General features: G+C 45.4%; 1 long non-coding RNA gene across 1 annotated transcript in view; it reads left to right on the forward strand.

Annotated features, from left to right (window-relative positions):
* The first annotated feature begins 6,431 nt into the window (after window positions 1-6,431).
* Window positions 6,432-26,311, forward strand: part of LOC144678940 (uncharacterized) — a 34,866-nt gene continuing 14,986 nt past the window's right edge. The window contains exon 1 of the long non-coding RNA XR_013576219.1: window positions 6,432-6,507. This is a non-coding gene — a long non-coding RNA (uncharacterized LOC144678940). The remainder of the gene's footprint in view (window positions 6,508-26,311) is intronic.

A 26,311-nucleotide genomic window follows, 5' to 3' on the forward strand; every position in this document is an offset into this window, starting at 1 on the left:
CCATTACTGCTGCCTGCCTAGCAGTTGCAACCCTTTGGTCTTCAACATGAGCCCTTATTGAAAAAGGTAGGGAGTTTTTAAATTCTTCCAAGAGAATGGTCTCTCTGAGAACTTCATAGGTAGTTTCAACTCCTAATGCTCGTTTCCACCTGTCAAAAGCACTTTGCTTAATCATTTCAAATTCAATGAAGTTTGCCTAGACCTTTTCCTTAAATTTTGAAACTTCTGTCTGTATACTTCAGGCAACAACTCATATGCACTCAAAATGGCCTTTTTCATCATATCATAATCCCTAGAAACCTCCTCTGACAGTGAAGCATAAATTTCTTGTGCTCTACCTGTTAATTTGCTTTGCATGGGCAATGTCCAGTTTTCCTCTGGCGAGTTCATCTGTTTAGCTATCTTCTCAAATGAAATAAAGAATGCATCAATATCCCTTTCCTCAGATTTTGGAAGAGCTTGTACAAATTTAAACATCTCCCCACTGGGTTCTGATCTGGAAATAAGCCCTGCCTCACCTACTGATGTCTCTATTTTAACTGTCAGCATTTTAATCTGGAACTCTCTCTTTTTCTCTTTTCTACTTTTCTAACTCTGTCATTTCTAACTCCCTTTGGAATGCCCTTTATCTTTCCTTTCCTGCTGCCTCTAGTTCCATTTCTTTTTACTTGCAAGTGAATTTGAGCCCACTCTAATGAACCACCCCTTGGAGAACTTGGTCTCTAGCGTATTCATTCCAATTTCAAATGCTGTGCCAAGCTTTGGCAGGCAATCCTATTCTTAATTTACTTGCCAATTCGATTAACCTGGCTTTTCCGATCTCTTGTAAAATCATCAGGAACATCTTTTCCACTTGCAGGAAAGCTTTAGTGGTTTCCTGTGCCATCTTATTTTTGACAGTGCAAACCTGGTGTTTCCTTTCAACTTTTATTACTTACCAAATCTACCCAAATAGTCGTTGTCTTTTGTTCCAAAATACCCTGGTCCCAATCCCCAAACTTTGTGACGACTCACTGGAGATAGTGCACTGCAATATCAAGCTCCACTGAGCTGCGACAAATGTGAAAAGTTTGAACAAACCACCAGATTACCCCAATTCTACCTGACTGTTTAATTTAGGTTAACAGAACACGAGCACCAGCTTTGTAAACTTAATAAGCAAATAACTGTTTATTGAACAAATTGTCTTTGACTAGTGGCAAAAGAAAGAAATATGGACTGCTAACCCCTAACACTATAACTTAAGCTCTACCCCCTTCTTAAATCTCTATATACACACACACAACAAGACATATAAGACAGACAAAACATGGATTTTAAGGGTGGGATAAAGCAGTTCAATAGCACCAATCCGGAGTACAGGATTTGATGGGTTGATTTTGATCGATGTCTTCCAAATTCCATTCAGTTTTTGTTGATGACACGAGGTGATCTTCCAGCACTTCTGGTATTTATTTCACTGGCTGAGAACTTGCTTTTCAATGTCTCTAACAGTGGTTTCTCCCTTTTCCTTTTTATAGGGGTTCCCTCAGAGAGTGAGAGCAGGTTATAGAGATATGAGGAAAAGAGACTTTAGATGTTTTCTCTTCGCAGGCCAGGAGCTTTCTGCTCTGTCCTCACACAAAACCTGGTCAGGAGCCAATTCAAATGCTGTTGTCAGACAGCTCCCTTGGTCCAAGACACCTTTCTGGCACCACCCTACCTTTCATGGCACACTCTGTTCCAGGACTGCAACATTGTATATATCTCTCATCCTGTTCCAGTGGTCATGTCTTTAAAACTACAGCCATTGTAATTTTAGCCCACAGTCCAACAAAAATAAAAAGATATGTTCCTTACAACTTTCAAACTTAATGTAAAATTCTGCCACGTTATGGTCACTCTTTCCTAAAGGCTCCTTGACAAAAAGATTATTAATTACCTCTTTTTCTTTGCACAATACGAGATCTAAAATAGCCTGTTCCTTTGATGGTTCCTCAACGTACAGCTCTAAAAAACTATCTTGCATGCATTCCAAGAATTCGTCCTCCACAACATTAGTATGAGTTAGGTGTACCTAGTCTATATGTAGATTGTAAATCCCCTTGATTACTTGCTGGACGCATCTCTAATTTCCTGATTTATACTATGATTTACATTGCCATTGCTGTTTGGTGGCCTATAAACAACTCCCACCAATGTTTTCTGCCCCTTGCGATTTCTTAGTTCCACCCAAATGGATTCTACATCTTGATCTTTAGAACTAAGATCATCTCTCACTAAAGTGCTAATGTCCTCTTTAATTCTCAGAGCTACCCCACCACCTCTCCCCAACTTACTATCCTGCCTGAATGCCATATACCCTTGGATATTCAGGTGCCTGCTTTGGTTTCCTTGCAGAGCCATTTCTCTGTCCTGGCTATTAGGTCATATATATGAATTTCCATTTGAGCTGACAATTCATCTGTTTTGTTGCTAATGCTGCAGGTATTTAGACACATAAGGTAAGTGCATTTACAGCACTACTAGGAGGGACAGGAGTTCTTCCTCCAGGTCGAACAAGCTTACTTGCTTATCTGGCGATGAGCAGCTCACAATTCCCTCAACTCCTCCTGTCATTGCCAATCCCTCCAACACCTACCAACAGTGGAGATGGTGGCATTGTGACATTGTCACTGGAATAGTAATCAAGAGATTCAGGGTAATTCTCTGAGGACCCTGGTTCGAATCAAACCATGACAGATGGTGAAATTTGAATTCAATAAAAATCTGAGATTAAAAGTCTAACGATGACTATGAAACCAATGTCGATTGCTGTAACCCTTCTGGTTCACTAATGTCCTTTGGGGAAGGAAACCTGCCGTCCATACCTGGCCTGGCCTACATGTGACTCCAGACCCACAGCAATGTGGTTGACTCTTAAATGCCCTCTGAAATGGGACTCAGTTGTAACAAACCACAAAAAACCTACAATGAATGAAACCAAACAGACCACCCGGCATCAACTTAGGCATGGGAAATGACAACGGCAAATTCAGCCCTGTTGACCCCAGTTAGGCTACTGCCAAAATTGGGAGAGCTGTCTCACAGACTAGTCAAGCAACAGCCTAACATAGTCATACTCACAGAATCATACCTTACAGATAATGTCCCAGACATCACCATCACCATCCCTGAGTATGTCCTGTCCTACTGGCAGGACAGACCCAGCAGAAGTGACAGCACACTGGTATATAATCAGGAGAGAGTTGCCCTGGGAGTCCTCAACATCGACTTCAGATCCCATGAAGTTTCATGGCATCAGGCTAAACATGGGCAAGGAAACCTCCTACTGATTACCATGTGCCCTCCACTGCCCGCCGCCTCAGCTGATGAATCCGTAATCCTCTATGTTGAATCTCACTTGAAGGAAACACTGAGGGTGGCAAGGGTGCAGAATGTACTCTGGGTGGGGAACTTCAATGCCCATCACCAAGATTGGCTCGGTGGCACAACTACAGACTGAGCTGTCCAAGTCCTAAAGGCTGGCTCTGCGGCAGGTGGTGAGGGAACCAACAAGAGGGAAAAACCTACTTGACCTCATCCTCACTAACCTGCCTGCCATAGATGCATCCGTCCATGACTGTATTGGTAGGAGTGACCAACGCACATTCCTCGTGGAGACAAAATCCTGTCTTCACATTGAGAATATGCTCCATTGTGTTGTGTGGTACTACCACCGTGCTGAATAGGATAGATTTCGAACAGATCTCGCAACTCAAGACTGCTGAATGGGATAGATTTCGAACAGATCTGGCAAGTCAAGACTGGGCAGCCATGAGGCACTATTGGCTATCATTAGCAGCAGAATTGTACTAGACCACAAGTGTAACCTGATGTCTTGGCATAACTCCCACTCTACCATTACTACCAAGCCAGGGGATAAACCTTGGTTCAATGAAGAGTGCAGAAGGGCATACCAGGAACAGCACCAAGTATACCTAAAAATGAGGTACAAACCTGGTGAAGCTACAACACAGGACTACTTGCGTGCCAAACAGCATAAGCAGCAAGGAATAGACAGAGCTAAGCGATTCCACGACCAACGGATCAGATCTACGTTCTGCAGTCCTGCCACATCCAGTCATGAATGGTGATGGATAATTAAACAACCCATTGGAAGAGGAGGCTCCACAAATATCCCCATCGTCAATGATAGGGGAACCCAGCACATCAGTGCAAAAGATAAGGCTGAAGCATGTGCAACAATTTTCAGCCAGAAGTGCCAAGTTGATAATCTATCTCGGCCTCTTCCGGATGTCCCCAGCATCACAGGTGCTAGTCTTCAGCCAATTTGATTCACTCCATGTGATGTCAAGAAACGGCTGAACACACTGGATGCTGCAAAGGCTATGGGCCCTGACAATATTCAGTACCATTGTCAGAAGACCTGTGCTCCAGAACTTGCCGTGCCCCTAGCCAAGCTGTTTCAGCATTGCTGCAACACAGGCATCTACCTGGCAATGTGGAAAATTGCCCAGGTATTTCCTGTCCACAAAAAGCAGGACAAATCCCATCAGTCTACTCTTGATCATCAGTAAAGTGATGGATGGGGTCATCAACAGTGCTAATAAGTGGATAACGAACAAGTAACCTGCTTAGCAGTAACCTGCTCACTGATGCTCAGTTTGGGTACCACCAGGGCCACACAACTCCTGACCTCATTGCAGCCTTGGTTCAAACATGGACAAAAGATCTGATCTCCAAAGATGATGTGAGAATGATTGCCCTTGACATCAAGGCAGCATTTGACTGAGTGTGGCATCAAAGAACCCTAGCAAAACTGGAGTCAATGGGAATCAGGGGGAAAACTTTCCATTGGTTGGAGTCATCCAACACAAAGGAAGATTGCTGTGGTTGTTGGAGGCAACCATTTCAGTTCTAGGACATCAGTGCAGGAGTTCCCCATGGTAATGTCCTAGACCCAACCATCTTCAGCTGCTTCATCAATCCCTTCCATCATAAGGTTAGAAATGGGGATGTTAGCTGATGATTGCACAATATTCAGCACCATTTACGATTTCTCAGGTACTGAACCAGCCCATGTCCAAATGCAGCAAGACCTGGGCAATATCCAGGTTTGGGCTGACAAGTGGCAAGTAACATTCGCGCCACACAAGTGCCAGGCAGTGACAATCTCTAACAAGAGAGCAACTAAGCTTCGCCCTTGACATTCAATGGCATTACAATTGCTGAATTCCCCCACTATTAACACCCTGGAGGTTACCATTGACCAGAAGCTGAACTGGACTAGCCATATAAATACTGTGGCTACAAGAGCAGGTCAGAGGCTAGGAATTCTGCCCGAAGTAACTCACTACCTGACTACCCAAAGTCTGCCCACCACCTACAAGGCACAAGTCAGGAGTGTGATGGAACACACTCCACTTGCCTGGATGAGTGCAGCTCCCACAACACTCAAGAAGCTCGACATCATCCAGGATGCAGAAACCCACTTGATTGGCATCCCATCCACAAACATTCACTCCCTCCACCACTGATGCATAGTAGCAGCAGTGTGCACTATCTACAAGGTGCACTGCAGGAATTCACCAAGGCTCCTTCGACAGCACCTTCCAAACCCACGACCACTACCATCTAGAAGGACAAGGGCAGCAGTTACATGGGAACATCACTAACTCCAAGTTCCCCATCAAGCCATTCACCTTCCGGACTTGAAAATATATCACTGTTCCTTCACTGTAGCTGGGTCAAAATCCTGACATTCCCTCCCTAACAGCACTGTGGGTGTACCTACACCACATGGACTGCAGCGGTTCAAGAAGTCGGCTCATCACCACCTTCTCGAGGGCAATTAGGGATGGACAATAAACGCTGGCCTAGCCAGCTACGCCCACATCCCATGAATGAATGAAAAAAAACCTGCCACAGAGCTTTGATTCCTCGAATTCCTCCCACCTCCATTCTAAACCCCACCCACCACAATCTACCTCTCATCCCTCTCTTCCCCTTCCCACTTCCACCCTTTAATTACCTCTCTTCACCCCCACTCTAGTCACGACCTCTCTCCCTCCCTTGCCCTGCTCCCATCCACTCTTCCTAATGGACCCCCTCCCTGACCATGACCTCCTTCATCTGTTTGCCATCCCCGCGCACTTGACCTCTACCTCTCTTTCAGCCCCTCCACCCGAGCCATGATCTCTGTTCCCTAACCCTCCACTTTGGCTTGAACCTCTTGAGTGAGGTACCAGCAGGCTGTTGACACCATGATACTGTAAACCAATATGAGTCCTTGCCTTCAGAAGACAACGGAGTAAAACTGGAAAGAACAAAATCTGTTTCCAAAGGTCCCTGTCAGAATAGAAATAGATTGAATTTAGATTTTATTAAGATTTTAACCTATTTTTATTTCTACAGGAATGGTGTTTTAACATTGTCTAACTGAAGCTTTAAAATGCTTGAGCAAGATAAAAAGTCCAAAGTTGCAGTAAAAACATCAGACACCAAACTCAAAAGAAGTCCAGACAAGTATGTTGTTCTGTTACTCACAGCAGTGCTTTTCATGATTTTTCAACATTTAAGAGAATTAAAAATGTTAGTAACATGTTATCAGTGAATGTGATCTTGTATTGAAATTATAGAGCAGAAATTTGTAGAAGGGTTCTGTTACTACTTCTGACTTTACAAAAAATAAGCTATGTACTGTTTCGCTAAATCTCTCTGTCATAGTGTACATTAAAAGAAACCAGTGCATTGAAAAGCTCAGTGTATACTCTGCTCGCACTGAAGAAGAGAAAGCTAGCATCAATGTACAGCATAACATCAGTTGTCAAGATGAATTTTAACATCACCACATGCTCTTGTAATATTGAACTCTGAAAATTGGCCCCTTTGTTTACAGCATGTGGCAAATCAATTTCTTTAGAAAAGCATTAAAGCTAAAAGAGGTTATTTTTTGAATTTGTGCCACTGGTGCAAAAATGTTTCTTACCAACAAGGAATATTGGAAAACTAATGAACAGAAAATCACATGCAATATGTGCGAGTGATTTTCTAATGGCCACACAGGTTGGCACTGGTATCCCAAAATGATGCAAGGTTGGAAAATTATGCCTCAATATCATTGTTTAAAGGTAGTAATGTTATTTGTTATTGAGTGATTTTCAATCTTTTAAACCAATTTCATGTAAAATAAAATTTATGTTAATAAATTGGATTGCATATTTTAAATGTGTTATTGGAGGAAATTGTACTGAATGTATACTCTGCTATCTTTATTTATTAATTAATGTTGTGTCATTATATCATCCAATGTCACATTAGTTTTGTGTCCTGAATATCCTATTACCTTGCTTCCTAATTATGATTTTTAAAATTATGTTCCAAAATCCAGTATTGATGTTTTATCAATTGATGTAAATTCTGCATTTAATATATATCAACCAGCATTTTACTGTAGTAACCTGGCGTAAAGATTTTATTTGTACTGCAAGGTAAAATTGAATCTATCACTTTGCTGTCAATAATGTAGAAAACTATCCAGATATATACTATCCACAAAAAATCTAGCCCTGACGATTCCTGCACTATTGCCTTCATGCCAATCATTAACAACGTAATAGGAAAATGAATTAATGATGCCACAAAATAACTTAGAAAAAGAATAAGCATTATTTTGATCAAGTGGAAGCTGCATTATCTGCACACCATAGGATGATGAAAATTGTCAATAATTTTCAAAGTTTATTGTATACATGGCACAGCAAATTCCTAGGCATGAAAATTAAGATGTAAATTTGACCTTATGCTTGCTCAGATTCTAAGGCAGATTCTTGTCAGATAGAAAGAAATTCTTGTTCATAGGACATGCAATGATAGTGAAATCTTTGCCCCAAGAAATTCCTGATAGATAAGCAGGAAGTTGGATACATGGCCTTCAGATATTAGAAGTACCAATGACACTTAAAAACAAAGGTAATTGTTACTAATTGCCAGGTGAGTGACTGATGAGAATAGTAGATGCTAAAAACAGATAAGTATTCCAATCCCAAAGAAGTTCTAAGAGATGTCCTAAAGGGCGTCGCAGAATCCCAAGCACTACCATATGAATCTACAGGTAGAAAGTTGTTAAACTAATTATGCTTGGTCGACTCTTTACTCCTGAAAACCAACACTAATTCCATTATTCCTCTGTCTCCCCATAGCCAGTAAGTTTCTCTGATTGAAATATTTATTCCCTTTTCTCTTAAATGATCATTAATCTCTAGTTGACACAGATCTTGTGGTAAGCTATTAAATGTTTGGCAGTCTGCATGAAAGAAAATCCTACCTCTTTCAATGCTCTCTTACTGACAGTTTTGAATTTTCAGAGGCTGGGAATTCTGCCCCGAGTAACTCACCTCCTGACTCTCCAAAGCCGACAAGGTACAAGTCAGGAGTGTGATGGAATAATCTCCACTTGCCTGGATGAGTGTAGTTCCAACAACACTCAAGAAGCTCGACACCATCCAGGACAAAGCAGCCCGTTTGATTGGCACCCCGTCCACTACTGATGCACACTGGCAGCAATGTTCACCATCTACAAGATGCACTGCAGCAACTCACCAAGGCTCTTTTGACAGCACCTTCCAAACCCATGACCTTGAAGGACAAGGGTTGTATTACCATTCCTTCACTGTCGCTGGGTCAAAATCGTGGAATTCCCTTCCTAACAGCACTATGGGTGTTACTACAACACATGGATTGCAGCGGTTCAAAAAGGCAGCACACCATCAAGGGCAATTAGGGATGGGCAATAGATACATCCCATGAACGAATAAAAAGATTGATGATCTCTTGTCATTGTTCCTTAGCTTTCCCTTCTACAGTGAAAACAGTTCCAATATCATAAGTTGCCCATTATAACTATAGTTCCTCATCCTTGATATCAGCCTGTACAGGTGTACACTCCTGAATGACTTGAATGTCCTTTGTTATGTGAGCATTTCAAGCTGCACATACAACTCTAACTGTAACATTGCAATGTATAAACTCATTATAATCTATTTGTTCTTACAATCTATGCCCTTAATTATAAAGCTGAAGTGCTGTTAGCCTTTTATTGCTTTATTTACCTGCTTTATTTTCAGCAAAGGATGGGGTTTATATCATACTTTAAAATGTGTTTTCAATGAATGTGTAGTCCTGTTTTTTTGTGTTTCCTTCCAAAATGTGTTGTCTCACATTTGCTCCCAACATAGTGCCTCTGCCACCTGTAAGGCCATTCTGCTAACTTGACAATTTCCTGCCAAAGTCATTTGCAAACACCAAAACAGGATTTTTTATTCATTTATGGGATGTGGGCTTTGCTGGCTAAGCCAGCATTTAATTGCCCACCCCTAATTACCCTCGAGAAGGTGGTGGTGAGCTGCCCTCTTGAACTGCTGCAGTCCAAGTGGTGTAGGTACACCCACAGTTCTGTTATGAAGGAAGTTCCAGTACTTTGATGCAGAGACAGTGATGGAATGGCGATCTATTTACCAGTCAGGATGGTGAGTAGCTTGGAGGGGAACTTGCAGGTGGCGGTGTTCCCATGTATCTGCTGCCCTTGTCCTTCTAGATGGTAGTGGTCATGGGTTTGGAAGGTGCTGCCTAAGGAGCTTGGTGAGTTTCTGCAGTGCATCTTGTAGGTGGTACACACTGCTGCCATTGTTTGTCGGTGGTGGAGGGAGTGAATGTTTGTGGAAAGGGTGCCAATCAAGCGGGCTGCTTTGTCCTGGATGCTTTCAAGCTCCTTGAGTGTTGTTGGAGCTGCACTCACACAGGCAGGTGGAGAATATTGCATCACACTCCTGACTTTTGCCTCGTATGTAGTGGACAGGCTTTGGGAGTGAGGAGATGAGTTATTTGCTGCAGGATTCCTAGCCTCTGACCTGTTCTTGTAGCCACAGTATTTATATGGCTAGTCCAGTTCAGTTTCTGGTCAATGGCAACCTCCAGGATGTCGATAGTGGGGGTTTTAGCGATGCTAATGCCATTGAATGTCAAGGGGCGATGGTTAGATTCTCTCTCATTGGAGATGTTATTGCCTGGCGCTTGTGTGTCACAAATATTACTTGCCACTTGTCAGCCCAAGCCTGCATATTGTCCAGGCCTTGCTGCATTTGGACATGGACTGCTTCAGTATCTGAGCAGTCGCGAATGGTGCTGAACATTGTGCAAACGCCCCCACTCCTGACCTTATGATGGAAGGAAGATCATTGATGAAGCAGTTGAAGATGGTTGGGCCTGGGACACTACCGTGAGGAACTCCTGCAGTGATGTCCTGGAACTGAGATGATTGACCTCCAACAACTACACTCATCTTCCTTTGTGCTAGGTATGACTCCAACGAGCCGAGAGTTTTCCCCGAATTGCCATTGACTCCAGTTTTGCTAGGGCTCCTTGATGCAGCACTAGGTCAAATGCTGCTGGTGCATGCTGGAGCACTTCCTCTTCAGTCCACTGCAGCACTAGGTCAAATGCTGCTTTGATGTCAAGGGCAGTCACCCTCACCTCACCTCTTGAGCTCTGCTCTTTCGTCCATGTTTGAACCAAGGCTGTAATGAGGTCAGAAGCTGAGTGACCCTGGCGGAACACAAGCTGAGCGTCAGGTTATTGCTAAGCAAGTGCCCCTTGATAGCATTATTGATGACTCCTTCCGTCACTTTACTGATGATCGAGAATAGACAGATGGGGTGGTAATTGGCCAGGTTGGATTTGTCCTTCCTGTGTACGGGACGTACCAGGGCAATTTTCCACATTTCTGGGTAGATGCCTGTTTTGTAGCTGTACTGTAAAACCATCTCCTTTTAAGTTGTCAGACAATTTCATTATTACCTTTTCACTGTCATGTCCAAATGATCTGTCTACATCGAGAATAAAATTGGACCCTGCAGTCGTGAAAAAAAATCAGATGAGATGACTGTCACTATGATTGAAAATAGTTTTGATGAGACTATTAATGGTGGCAAGAGATAGCTAGCTGAAAGGGGTTTGGAGGAAGAGTTCCCAGAGAGTAGAACTGAGGGAGTAATTTGGGAGACACGGCAAAAATTCATCCCTAGGAAGAAGAAGCATGCTAAAGGGAGGACGAGGCAACCATGGCTGACAAGGGAAGTCAGGGACAGCATAAAAGCTAAAGAGAAAGCATACAATGCAGCGAAGAGCAGTGGGAAACCAGGGGATTGGGAAGCCTACAAAGACCAACAGAGGACAACTAAAAAACGAAATAAGGAGGGAGAAGATTAAATATGAGGGTAAACTAGCCATTAATATAAAAGAAGATTGCAAGAGTTTTTTTTAGATGTATAAAGGGTGAGAGGCAAAAGTGGACATTGGGCCGCTGGAAAATGACACCAGAGAAGTAGTAGCGGGGAACAAAGAAATGGCGGAGGAACTGAATAGGTACTTTGCATCAGTCTTCACGGTGGAAGACACGAGTAACATCCCCAAAGTTCAAGAGAGTCAGGGGGCAGAGGTGAGTATGGTAGCCGTTACCAAGGAGAAAGTGCTAGGAAAACTGAAAGGTCTGAAGGTGGATAAATCACTTGGGCCAGCGTTTTGAAGGAGATAGCTGAAGAGATAGTGGAGGCGTAAGTAGTGATCTTTCAGGAATCACTGGAGTAAGGGAGGGTCCCAGAGGACTGGAAAGTCACTAATGTAACCCCCCTGTTTAAGAAGGGAGTGAGGCAAAAGACGGGAAATTACAGGCCGATTAGCCTGACCTCTGTCGTTGGTAAGATTTTAGAGTCCATTATTAAGGATGAGATTTCAGAATACTTGGAAGTGCATGGTAAAATAGGGCAAAGTCAGCATGGTTTCATCAAGGGGAGGTCATGCCTGACAAATCTGTTAGAATTCTTTGAGGAGGTAACGAGTAGGTTAGACAAAGGAGAGCCAATGGATGTTATCTACTTGGACTTCCAGAAGGCCTTTGACAAGGTGCCGCACAGGAAGCTGCTCAGTAAGATAAGAGCCCATGGTGTTAGAAGCAAGGTACTAGCATGGATAGAAGATTGGCTGTCTGGCAGGAGGCAGAGAGTGGGGATAAGGGGGTCCTTCTCAGGATGGCGGCCGGTGACTAGTGGAGTTCCGCAGGGGTCAGTGTTGGGACCACAACTTTTCACTTTATACATTAATGATCTAGATGAAGGAACTGAGGACATCCTGGCTAAGTTTTCAGATGATACAAAGATAGGTGGAGGGACAGGTAGTATTGAGGAGGCAGGGAGGCTGCAGAAGGATTTGGACAGGTTAGGAGAATGGGCAAAGAAGTGGCAGATGGAATACAACGTGGTAGGAAGAATAGAGGCATAGACTATTTTCTAAATGGGGAGAGAATTCAGAAATCTGGAGTGCATAGGGACTTGGGAGTCCTAGTCCAGGATTCTCTTAAGGTTAACTTGCAGGTTGAGTCAGTAGTTAGGAAGGCTAATGCAATGTTGGCATTTATTTCGAGAGGACTAGAATATAAAAGCAGGGATGTGCTGCTGAGACTTTATAAGGCTCTCGTCAGACCACATTTAGAATATTGTGAGCAATTTTGGGCCCCGTATCTCAGGAAGGATGTGCTGGCCCTGGAGAGGGTCCAGAGGAGGTTCACGAGAACGATCCCAGGAATGAAAGGCTTAACATATGAGGAACGTTTGAGGACTCTGGGTCTATCCTCGATGGAGTTTTTAGAAGGATGAGGGGGGATCTGATTGAAACTTACAGAATACTGAAAGGCTTGGATAGATTGGATGTGGGAAGATGTTTCCATTAGTAGGAGAGACTAGGACCCGAGGTCACAGCCTCAGAGTAAAGGGAAGACCTTTTAGAACAGAGATGAGGAGAAACTTCTTCAGCCAGAGAGTTGTGAATCTATGGAATTCATTGCCACAGAAGGCTGTGGAGGCCAGGTCATTGAGTGTATTTAAGAGCGAGATAGATAGGTTCTTGATTGGTAAGGGGATCAAAGGTTACGGGGAGAAGGCGGGAGAATGGGGTTGAGAAACTTATCAGCCATGATTGAATGACGGAGCAGACTCGATGAGCTGAATGGCCTAATTTCTGCTCCTATGTCTTATGGCCTTATAGACTGCTGAAGGTTGATGACCAGAGGGGAAGAGTTATGCAATGGAAAGGAGCAGAGTCAAAGACCTGGATGGCATGGACTAAGCCACAAGATTGGAAGATTTTACGTAGAATAGTGGGTAGAGTCAGGAATTTCTAAAATAAGGATGTGTTTTGAACTTGATGGACTGGTTTCCTTAACCACCCCGGCCCACTCCACTTCACCCCCATCCTCCACTCTAATCCAGCTAGTAGCCCAAACTAGTTTCCTTGATCAGGGCTCATTTAGTATGTAGTGCTATTTAAGATGCACGACCTGCAACAAGAAGAAACCTGCCACTGCCAATAATAGAAATCCTGATGGTATTGCGCTCATGATTGGCAGGACAGCAGAAAAAATTCTAGGGCAATATGTTGGAGGACAAGTCGGTGTAAACGGCCCTGATGAATAAATGGAATTCACCAAAACAAGTAAAAATTTTAATCTTGGTCATTTTATTTATCTGATACTCATGCGAATAACAAATAATCCTTACCATAGACTATGCAAACCAAAGTAAAATCTGATTAGTGAAATATTTAAAAGGATTGCTGAAAAATTTGGCTTTCTTTTTGTTGTGGGCCTGAACTGGACGCATAATGAATGCTGCATACTTCCGGAGTATAGATTGATGGTTCTTAGATCGTTGAATTTTACATCATGTTGTTCCATTACCTGTAGATTCAGTCCCCAAGAGTTTGTTCAGTGAGAAGTTGAACAATATAGATCAGGACATTCTTAGGTTCAATTCTTGATCTAAATTGTTACTTAATCTCAGGCAGGGTGGGGTTCACGAAATAAATAAAAATGAGCAAGATTATTAGACCTATTTCAGTTCATCCATTCCAAAAATACCTATGATTCCCTTAAATAATTGCAGGGATTTTGTGTTCACTATTTTATCCGACTGTCAATTCAAGTGTTTTTCACTCATTGTTTAAAGAACTTCTTAATATCATTGTTAAATTTACCTTTTAATGATTTGAAACTGTATTTCCTGACCCTACTTTTGCTAATTGTTGTGCTGAGCCAGTCATAGATAATATAATTAATATAAAATATAAATATATTAATTATATTTTAAAATGTAAACATAATTCTGTTAATTAATCCAGATTTGTAAGGCTGTTGATATTCCATAGGAACTTCTATTTTGTGTTGCTTTCTCTCCCTCAATTTTTTTTGGTATATTTGATACATCTGTTGAGAATGCACAGTTAAACAAAAAATATTATTCAATGATAATGCTGCATATAGCCTTTTCTACATTGCGATGGTAGACCCATCCTATTTATTAGAACTGTGTAATTGTTTCCTTTGACCTCTGACTTATCACTGATATGATTATTCTATGATCCAAACCTCGATGTTTAACAATATTTTATTTTTGAGCTTTATTTCAGAGTAATAATAATTTTAATCATTTTCCATTTGTACTGATACATTCCTGATCTGTGAGGAATCTTGCTCTTAGGTTCTGACATCTATTATTTTCTCTATCCTAGTATGTTACTCTTTCCAAATCATTGTTGATGATATAGGCCCATAACTTCCATTCCCTGGGGCATGGTACCTGGGGGTACTCCTAAGATGCGCTAGGGACCCCACCACCCCTCCAGAAGTCCCCACCCCTCCAGATATCTCCACCTGAGGATTGCATGGGAATGCCTGGGAAGTTCAAACTTCTGTTGAGCAATTGGCCTGCAATGGGAACCATCCGATATTGTGATTTAAATCGCAAACTTTGGATGGTTCCAACTGTCTTACAGTAATAGTTACCCAGAAAAATGTTAGAAGAATTAAAACCACTTCTAACTTTTGGGTAACTATAGTACTGACCCACTCCCGATCCTGAATACATCTCCCAACCCCCGCTCAAATGTCCACCCAAACCCCAACCCCAACCCCCCCACACTGGGGCCCCCAGACTAAACTCCCACCTCAACCCCCACCCCGATTGCCCTGACCACTGTCCCCCACTGACCACCTGAGCACCCCCCCCTCCACACTCCCCCACTTACCCTACAAACTTACCTTCTTCCTGGCTTCTCAAAGTGGCTGGACCTTTAACCTTAACTGTTTTAGGGCAGCTAATGCTGTAAAGGAGGAGATGTGGCTTCCTCACCTCTGACTCTCTTGCTCTAGACACAAAGCCTCGGGAACCCGCTGCACTACACTGTCCTCACCTAGCCTGAGTCGGAAGGTTGAGCAAGAAAGCGGCTTCATTTCCAAGCAAATAACAAGGAACCGAGTGGCAATCCGACTCCATTTTTCCATTCCACGGAAGTTCAGGGCCTTAATTTATTTGTTCCCCTTCGAAGTTAAATAATTGTTAATTCCCTTATTGATGCTAAGGAAGTTAGCGATGTGAATTCATAATATAGCAACAGGTTGGCTCAGAATTTGCAATGGGAATAATGGCAAGGCTGTCGGCACTCACTGTCATAATGGAGGAAATCTGACAGAAATTTCTGGAGTTTGCATGCACAGTTAAATGTGGAAATCAAGGAATTGCTGTCAGAGTAACCCTGCTGCTTCCCAGGGTGCACTGTTGCAGCCCTCACCAATAGACTCTGCATTGAAATGACTGCAATGGCATGTACGTACTGTACTTGCCCGCTAATTCCACACTAAAAACGGCAGTTAGGATTGGTGCATTCAGGAGCGAATGAGTTTTTAACAGCATGATAAGTAATCACTTCTTATGAACAACTTCTCTGTGACTGAAAAATCAACATAATATACGGAGTCTGGTGCCTTCTGAAGAAAATTTGTTTTGGAAATTTAAAAGCAAAATAAACTGTCTCCATGAGGATACTTCAATCTGGTTGAAGAGTTGCACGCTGCATTCTTGCTTGCCCTACAGATGCCTATAGAGGGTGCGCTGCTAAAAAATATAGCATTTTCTATTTTTATTTCAGATTTCCTGCACCTGCAGTATTTTGATTTTGCTTTTGGATTAGAGGAAACCTCCACTGATAAACCCACAAAAACATCATGTGCAGGTGTCAGTGAGGTAAATTGGGAGCCCCGTTCCTTTGTCACTGAGAGCAAAGTACAGGCCATTGGATACAGTATTTTATTGTGAACTAAGTGGAAGCAACTTGTGTAGGAATTCATAACTGTAATGGAACATAAGAACGTAGGAGCTGGAGTAGGCCATATGGTTCCTTGCACCTGTATCATTTAATAATATCATGGCTGATCCTCTACCTCAATTCCATTTTGCTGCCTGTTTTCCATTTCCCTTGATTTCCTTAGAGTTTAAAATTCTATCAATCTCAGCCTTGAATTTTAAAGATTCACAACCATCTGACTGAAGAAATTTCTTCTCAACTCAGTCTCAGTCTGGGCCCTTATCCTGAAACGATGTGCAAGATTTTCCGGTCCCACCAACAGCGGGAACTATGGCAGGCAGGCACAAAATTTGGTGCAATGGCAAAAGTCAGTTACCCACCAGCAGGAAAATAGGCTGGAATTTCACCCTCCTGCCTTTCACTGTTCCCCCCCACCCAAGTCATGTCTCTATCCACCCCTTCCCTTGTCTCTATCCAGTCACCCCCCCCGCTCCCCCAGTCAAGCGTGTGCCTTCCACCCCTCCTCTCCTTCCTGCTGGTCTTGCCTGAGCAGCCTTGGCACAGACTCAGAGTTGCCGTGAGAGCAACACAGCTGTTCCATGACCAGAACTATATTTGCATGCCTTTGCATGCGCTTGACTTGGGGAGGGGGGTGACTGGATAGAGACAAGGGAAGGGGTGGATAGAGACATGACTTGGGTGGGGGGGAACAGTGGGAAACTCGACCCACCGTGAAAGGCGGGAGGGGAAAATTCCAGCCTATTTTCCTGCCGGTAGATAACTGACTTTTGCCATCACACCAAATTTTGTGCCTGCCTGGCATAATTCCCGCCGTTGGTGGGACCAGAAAATCTTGCGCATCGTTTCAGGATAAGGACTGAGACTGAGTTGAGAAGAAATTTCTTCAGTCAGATGGTTGTGAATGCTCATTAAAAACCCAGTTCACCGGAATCACGTTTGAACTTCGAGTCTAATTGCCTTGCCAGTGGACAATTGGACCAGCATGATTCATGACGGATGTAAGTGACTTGCACCTGATGAACTGCACTTCATTCGCGACTTGGAGGTAAGTATGCGCAGTGTAGCTTTCACTGCGCTGCTCTTGCAGCAGCTCTGACTCTGTGCCAAGGCTGCTCAGGCAAGACCATCAGGAAGGGAAGGGGGGTGGAAGGCACATGCTTGGCTGAGAAGGTGGTGACTGGACAGAGGCAAGGGAAGGGGTGGACAGAGAACTGACAGGTGGGAGCGGAGCGGTGACTGGACAGAGGCAAGGGAAGGGGTGGAAGGCGCACACTTTACTAGGGGTTGGGGTGATTGGAGGCAAGGGAAAGGGTGGACAGAGACACGTAACTGGGGGTGGGTGTGTTGGTATTTGAAGAAAGCAGGGAGTTAAGTGTAAGGCAGCCCTGGGGCACTGGGCACCATGTAGTTGGGGCCAGAAAGTAAAGACAGTCCTGGGGCAGCGTGCACAATGCTACAAGGCTATACCTGACACTTATGTCTCGGTCCCAGTCCAGGGAGGGGAGGGCCTGTCTATGCTTGTTGGTTGTGCACAGCAGGGTGTGGTCAGTCCCTCACACATTTGAGTTCTGTGAGTTGGTGGCTTGGTACTGAGTGGCAAATGGCACAGTCACAGTCAGGGGTGGCATTGCAGCCTGTAAATGGGAAACTGGTAAGCAAGTGGGGTGTCCCGATAGGTCACTGTGCATAGGGCCTCATGATGGGGAGGGGTGAAGTTGACATGGGGTATGGGGACATCCCCACAGAAAACAGTTCGAGGAGAGGACAGGTATATCAACTGTAATAATGGGGAAATAGCTCAGCTACTTGTGATCCATCAGGATGTGCTTCAACTACAAGGAAGGACCTGGGAATAGAATGTCTGAAATGAGGGCAGTCCAAGGACTTCACAATGACTCCTGAGTTTGGCGATGGAAGGTTATTATTGCAGGGCAAGGTGCAATCATGTATCTTGACTATATTTCCACAGAGACAAGGTGGAGTGGAGAATGCAGGCAGCAGGCAACGCTGCCTTCTTCATGGCTCTCATGCAACTGAGGAGGAGAAGGACCTGTCACTGTCTAGCAGGGCAAAGGGAAGAGCCTTGCCCTGAGGAACACAGTCCAGTGGGGCCCCATGAAGACTCAGAAACTGAGGAGGAGAGACCAATTACATGGAGATGTTTGGTGTTTCAGGATGTAACAAAGAAGCGTCTCATACTTGCAGATGAATGAGAGAGAGAGCTTCAGATGCCTTCGCTTGTCAAGGGTTGTGTTGGCTCACATATTTTGGAGGATCTAATGTCATTGGGACTGGGAAGCCATCCATTGCCAGTGGCTCTAAAGGTGACTGTCACAGACAACTCCTTAGTGAGCAAAAACAGAATTACCTGGAAAAACTCAGCAGGTCTGGCAGCATTGGCGGAGAAGAAAAGAGTTGACGTTTCGAGTCCTCATGACCCTTCAGCAGAACTGAGTAAAGTTAGGAGAGGGGTGAAATATAAGCTGGTTTAAGGAAGCAGACTTAATCCTTAATGAGCAGCTTGTTCCAGGGCTCAACCTGGGCCTCTGCAGAATATCACAGTCCTCCATTCATATAGGCATACGGGAGATCACCAATGCACTGTTCAGTAAGGCACGCAATTATGTCCTGTTCCCCCTGGATGAAGTCAACCAGTTGCCAGAGCTGTGGGAGTTTCAGTGATCTCTGGCTTCCCACATGTGCAAGGTGTTATCAACTGCACGTGTGTGGCGTTAAAGGTCCCCTGGCAGCAGCAACTAAGATTTATCAATAGAAAAGGCTTCCACTCGCTCAATGTGCAGCTGATCTGTGATCACCAAAAGCAGAATTACGCATATCTGTGTGAGGTACCCTGGGAGCTCACATGACTCTTACATCTTGAGTTACTCGCAGGTGCCACAGATCTTCAAGGGCCCTCAGCTCATTCAGGGTTGGCTCATCGGTGATAAAGGCTACCCGCAAAAGATGTGACTAATGACGCCCATTTGGTGGCCACAGAGTGCTTCAGAAGAGGGGTACAATGCAACTTGTTCTGCAACGCACTCTTTAATTGATCAGACCATTGGTATGTTGAAGATGTGTTTCAGATACCTGGATCAGTCAGGCAATGCTCTCCAGCACTATCCCCAGGTTTGCTGTGCTCTACACAAACTGGTACTCCAAAGCAGGGATGAGTTGCCAAGTGGAGAGATGGAGAAATGGCTTGTCTCCTCCGATGAGGATGACAGCAAAATGGATGACATCGAAGAGGGCGAGGATGTTGACGTCCCACAGGAAGAGGCTATTGCAAGGTCCAGACGTGGCAGATGTGCCCATGAGACCCTAATAGCGACAAGGTTCCAGGGCGATGAAGAACATTAGCTCATACAAACTTATTTCACCTGTCCCTTCGATTCAGGTTCAACATAAATACTTTCTTTGCGATCCTCAACATCTCAATGAAGGATGTCAATCTCAGAAAGAGTACTCTCAATTTTGCTTGATGATGGCCCCATCCTTGGAAGGCTAGACAGCCTATGGAGCATGTGGCCATTCCATAATGGGATAAGAACTCCACAGTGCTCACTCTGAAGAAAGTCAACATGATGCAGTCCTTTCAGGCACCAACACTCACTGCCTTTGGCAGCTTTCAAGAGGCAGGAACAGCACTGCAAATGTAAGTGGCAGTATGCCTGGAGCTTGGTAAGACACCTTAAGGAGGACAATAACCAGTCACTGTTTATCTCTTGATTGTCTGAGGACTGAACTAAATCCGGACTGCAGCATCTCTCCAAAGGCCATTTCTCATTCATGATCCTGATACTGAGTTCACAGGATGAAATTGCTCTTTCAGACGCTGTCATCTGTCGCACTCAATCATGGATGCGAGCCTGCAAGCCAGGTTATCTTTGTGTGCACAGAGAGCTTCAGATTGTGCTTCAGCAGCACTATTGTCTGATCATTGACAAGCACTTTTTGCCCTGCCTTCGTCAGTAGCTTCCCAAGTTCACATCGAAAATTGCTATAGCATCTGGTAGCGCTGTGGCCCAGTCAGTCACAACACCACATTTAAGGATTTTAAAAAATCATTCACAGGATGTGGGCTTCGCTGGCTGGGCCAGCATTTATTGCCCATCCCTATTTGCCCTTGAGAAAGTGGTGGTGAGCTGCCTTCTTGAACCGCTGCAGACCATGTGGTGTAGGTACACCCACAGTGCTGTTAGAACGGGAGTTCCAGAATTTTCACCCAGCGACAGTGAAGGAACGATGATATATTTCCAAGTCAGGGTGGTGAGTGGCTTGGAGGGGAACTTCCAGGTGGTGGTGTTCCCATGTGTCTGCTGCCCTTGTCCTTCTAGATGGTAGTGGCCGTGGCTTTGGAAGGTGCTGTCGAAAGAGCCTTGGTGAATTCTGGCAGCGCACCTTGTAGAAGGTACACACTGCTACTACTGTGCGTCAGTGGTGGAGGGAATGAATGTTTGTGGATGTGTTGCCAATCAAGCGGGCTGCTTTGTCCTGGATGGTGTCAAGCTTCTTGGATATTGTGGGAGCGGCACTCATCCAGGCAAGTGGGGAGCATTCCATCACAATCCTGACTTGTGCCTTGTAGATAGTGGACAAGCTTTGGGGAGTCAGAAGGTGTGTTACTCATCATAGGATTCCTAGCCTCTGACCTGCTCTTGTGGCCACAGTATTTGTATGGTTAGTCCAGTTCAGTTTCTGGTCAGTGGTAACCCCCAGGATGTTGATAGTGGAGGATTCAGTGATAGTAGTGCCATTGCACATCAAGGAGCGATGGTTGGATTCTCTCTTGTTGGAGATGCTCATTGCCTGACACTTGTGTGGCGCGAATGTTACTTGCCACTTGACAGCCCAAACCTGGAAATTGTCCAAGTCATGCTGCATTTGGACATTGACTGCTTCAGTATCTGAGGAGTCGCGAATGGTGCTGAACATTGTACAATCATCATTGAACATCCCCAATCCTGACCTTATGATGGAAGTGAGGTCATTGATGAAGCAGCTGAAGATGTTTGGGCTGAGGACACTACCCTGAGGAACTCCTGCAGTGATGTCCAGGAGCTGAGTTGACTGACCTCCAACAACCACAACCATCTTCCTTTGTGCTAGGTATGACTCCAACCAGTGGAGAGTTTTCTCCCGATTCCCATTGACTCCAGTTTTGCTAGGGCTCCTTGATGCCACGCTCGGTCAAATGCTGCCTTGATGTCAAGGGCAGTCACCCTCACCACGTCGGGTTTCAGCTCTTCTTTCCATGTTTGAACCAAGGCTGTAATGAGGTCAGGAACTGAGCGATCTTGGCGGTCTCCAAACTGGGCATCAGTGAGCAGGTTATTGCTAAGCAAGTGCCACTTGTTAGCACTGTTGATGACCCTTCCATTACTTTTCTGATGATGGAGAGTAGACTGACGGGGCAGTAATTGGCTGGGTTGTATTTGTCCTGCTTTTTGTGAACAGAACATACCTGGGCAATTTTCCACATAGCCGGGTAGATGCCTGTGTTGTAGCTTTACTGGAACAGCTTAGCTAGGGGCACGGCAAGTTCTGGAGCACAAGTCTTCTGTACTATTGCCAGAATATTGTCAGGGCTCATAGCCTTTGCAGTATCCAGTGCCTTCACGTGGAATGAGTCGAAGACTGGCACCTGTGATGCTGGGGACCTCTGGAGGAGGCCGAGTTAGATCATCCACTCGGCACTTCTGGCTGAAGATTGTAGCAAATGCTTCAGCCTTATCTTTTGCACTGATATGCTGTGATCCTCCATCATTGAGGATGGGGTATTTGTGGAGCCGCCTCCTCCAGTGAGTTGTTTAATTGTCCACCACCATTCATGACTGGATGTGGCAGGACTGCAGAGTTTAGATATGATTGTTGGTTGTGGAATTGCTTAGCCCTATCACTTGCTGCTTATGCTGTTTGGCACACAAAAGTAGTCCTGTGTTATAGTTTCACCAGGTTGACACCTCATTTTTAGGTATGCCTGGTGCTGCTCCCGACATGCCCTCCTGCACTCTTCATTGAACCAGGCTTATTCCCCTGGCTTGATGGTAATGGTAGAGTGGGAGATATGTTGGGCCGTGAGGTTACAGCTTGTGTTTGAGTACAATTCTGCTGCTGCTGATGGCTTACAGTGCCTCATGGATGCCCAGTCTTGAGTTGCTAGATCTGTTCGAAATCTATCCCATTTAGTACAGTGGTAGTGTCACACAACACGATGGAGGGTACCCTCAATATGAATGCGGGACTTCATCTTCACAACAACTGTGCGGTGGTCACTCCTACCGATACTGTCATGGACAGATGCATCTGCAGCAGGCAGGTTAGCGAGGATGGGGTCAAGTATGTTTTTCCCTCTTGTTGTCTCCCTCACCACCTGATGTTGACCCAGTCTAGCAGCAATGTCCTTTAGATACTACTGAGCCACTCTTGGTGATGGATATTGAAGTCCCCCACCCAGAGTTCATTCTGCGTACTTGCCACCCTCAGTGCTTCCTCCAAGGGGTGTTCAACATGGAGGAACACTGATTCACCTGCTGAGGGCGGGCAGGACGTGGCAATCAGCAGGAGGCTTCCTTGTCTATGTTTGACTTGATGCCATGAGACTTCATGGGGTCCAGAGACGATGTTGGGGACTACCAACATCCCTCCTGATTATATATCACTGTGCTGCCACCTCTGCTAGGTATGTCCTGCCAATGAGGACATATCTAGGGATGGTGAGGGGGTGTCTGGGACATTATCTCTAAGATATGATTCCGTGAGGATGACTATGTCAGGCTGTTGCTTGACTAGTCTGTGAGACAGCTCTCCCAATTTTGCCCCCAGATGTTAGTAATGTTTGCCGTTGTCTTTTCCGGTGCCTAGGTCGATGCCGAGTGGTCCATCCAGTTTCATTCCTTTTTTGAGGCTTTTTAGCAGTTTGATACAGCTGAGCGGCTTACTAGGCCATTTCAGAGTGCATTTAAGAGTCAGCCACAATGCTGAGGGTCTGGAGTCACATGTAGCCCAGACCAGGTAAGGATGGTAGATTTCCTTCTCTAAAGGACATTAGTGAAACAGATGGGTTTTTATAACAATCGACAGTGGTTCCCAGAGCATTACCCTGGGCCTCTCGATTACTAGTCCACTACGCCATCGCCTCAAGGGGAACTCGGAGGTGAGTGCACACAACCTTGCAGAGTGCTCGCAAGGATCGCCCATAGGACATCAATGAAGAGGCACCGCGCATTTGGGGGAGGTGCGGGGGTGGGTGGGAAAGGCAGCACAGACTGATGGAAGTAAACAAGCACATTCCAAGGTGCGTGGAGGGTGAGGGAAGTGGCCATGCACTTGGAAAAGCTTGTCAAAAGTGAGCATTCTTATGCAGCCGAGGCCATTCAGCAGCAGCTCCATTGATATGCTTGGAGTTGGGCCTCTGAAACATTTCTGCCCACTCAAGCAACACAAAGGCATGAATGTGCTACCAAATGCTCCAGAACTTTTCACTCCTCGGGCACAGATTGTAAATTAATGTGTTTTTTAGGGGGCTGCAGAACAATTGGACGACTGGGCAAGTTGTGGAATCTCCTGAGGAAAGGTGGCTATGGCGCAGTCACTGATGGAGGCGCTCAAAGCTCCTTGCAATGTCTTTATTAAGGTTTGGACCAGTATCCCTCATGATTCAAGCTAACAGCGCAGCCTTGTAGTGCAGGTTAGGAGAATGCCTGCACCTGAGCTGAGAGCACAATATGTAATCAACCTGCCACCAATCTGTCAACTGGGCGGACGTGGGTGGGATTTCAGATAGCCATGAAGCGCACTACATGCTAGCCATACAAGTGATGGCCAGCATTCTCCAGCATGCGTGAAGGGGCCTTGAGACGCAGCTGGAGTCGGAGACTTAACCAAGAGAGGTCCTTAGGACACATATGCCAACCCATGTGTTTCATGTCGCAACCCGGAGTTTGGTGGAGCAAATGATAGGCACATTGTAAATGAAGTTTCGGTGCCTCGACAGGCCTGGTAGAGCACTGCAATATAGTCCCCAGAGGATGTTGTGCATCATCGTAACTTGCTGCGCACTACACAACCTGGCACTGCAACAAAGGGAGGACCTGCCTGAGGAGGAGATGGAAGAGCTGCACATCTCCTCCGATGAGAAGGACGTCGAAAAGGGTAAGGGTGATGAGATCCTTGAAAGCGAGGATGGCGACGATGAAGCCATTGCACTGGCCAGACGAACTTGTGAGGCCCTAATAGTCACAAGATTCCAGGAGGATGATGACGACATGCAGTGAGAACACTCCATACATCTTCACATTGCCTCTGTGAACGTCCGACTCCTGTGTGGTTGATTGCAGCTTTTTTCACTCTGTGATCAGGGTCATATCATGGAGATGCAGCCATGAAACTCTAAGTGCACCTGATCCTTTGACAGCCTTCATCACCTGTGCCCTTCAGGACCACACCATCACCGAGAACAGATGCTGAAGAGATGGGGGGCCAGCCCCATCTCAAAGGTGCTGAGAGCACACAGAGAGAATGACAAAACTCATGATATTCTTGCAGAAATGACAGGCACCATCAAGATGCAGACATTGCTGATGTGTCCAGTGCGTGTGAAGCCAGACCATCACTTTGCTCAGAAGGTTACACACTGCACAGGGAAGAGGCTCTGGACTGAGACAGCTGCCTTTATCTTGTGCAGGAACCAAGGTTTCACATCTGAATGACACGAATACTGCTCATTATGACTAGGAGCCGTAGACAAGGAGACATTCTTGGGAGTTTATTTACAATAGTGAACATTATGTACAAGTGCTTAACACCTGTGCCCACTCAGTGCAACTGCACCTTCTTAACCTTCCTAACCCTGCCACTAGACCATAAGATGTAGGAGCAGAAGTAGGCCATTCGGCCCATTGAGTCTGCACTGCCATTCAATGAGATCATGGCTGATCTTTTAATCCTCAATTCCACTTTCCTACTTTTTTCCCATAATCCTTGATTCCCTTACTGTTTAAAAATCTGTCTATCTCAGTCTTGAAAATAGCTAAGTCTTAGTGCTCCCCCGACATCCACAGTGGAGGTGGAGGTAGCCTGCTGACTGTTACATCCTGTCTGTGGTGACCTTGGCAAGCGTCCTCTGGAGGGTTGAGACCTGGAATGCCCCAGCCTGCTTTGGGTATCCTGCTGCAGGCCAGATACACCCTCCTTAGCCTGCGGAGTTGGAGATGATGGGGCTACAGGGAGAGGGGATTTGGATCAGCCGGATATTCCCGGAGTCACCTGGGGGGATGGCCCTAGGGTGATGAGCTGTTGGGCCTCCTCTCTATGGTTGCCCGATGGCCTCTGACTGACCCCTTGAGGAGAAGGGGAAGCTGCAGTGAGATCAAGCTGCCCCATACCCCTCTGGCGTTGACACGGTTGGAGGCCAACTATGGCGTCAGCAATTGAGTTCAGCCCCCGCAGCAGTGCAGGACTGATGTACTGGACCAAGGTCTCTATGGTGGCCGCCATTCTGTCAATATTGACCTCGGTGCAGTGGCACGCTAGCGCTACCACCTCATACAGAAGGCAGACAGACTCCTCCATCGTCCCTTGCAATATGAGGAGTGCACCAGACATCCCTTCTTGATGTTCCCGTGATTGTCTTTGCAGCTCCAACAACTGATTGAGGACTGAGTTCAGAGGCTCACCATCTGACTCGGACACAGAAGATTCCTTGCCTCTATCAGTGCTCCAAGTGCTGGTAACCTCGGATATCCCTGCCTCCGCCTGCTGCGGAACAGATTGTGTGCTATGCTCACCCGATTGTGATCCCGACGATGATCTACATCTATGTCCCACTAAGGTGTGTGTAGCTATGCTGGTCGTGGGTGTGGGTGAGCGCCATGATGGGCCTTCAATGATGCTGCCCTGAGGGTCCTCATCTGAGGTGCTCTTGGTGTTGGAGTAGGGGTCATGGTTGTCTGATGGTGATGTGGCAGATGTGCCTAGGAGAGAAAATGGAGATTATTAGTGCTTGGCAGCCATGTTACATACACAACAGTGGACTCAAAGTAGCATTGACAGTAGGATCCTCATGTGGATGATTGCTGGCAAGCTCGCAGTCACCGCAGGAATGGTCCATGTCTCCTCG

This window comes from Cetorhinus maximus, chromosome 3, assembly GCF_964194155.1.
Source record: "Cetorhinus maximus chromosome 3, sCetMax3.hap1.1, whole genome shotgun sequence".
Lineage (NCBI taxonomy): Eukaryota > Metazoa > Chordata > Chondrichthyes > Lamniformes > Cetorhinidae > Cetorhinus > Cetorhinus maximus.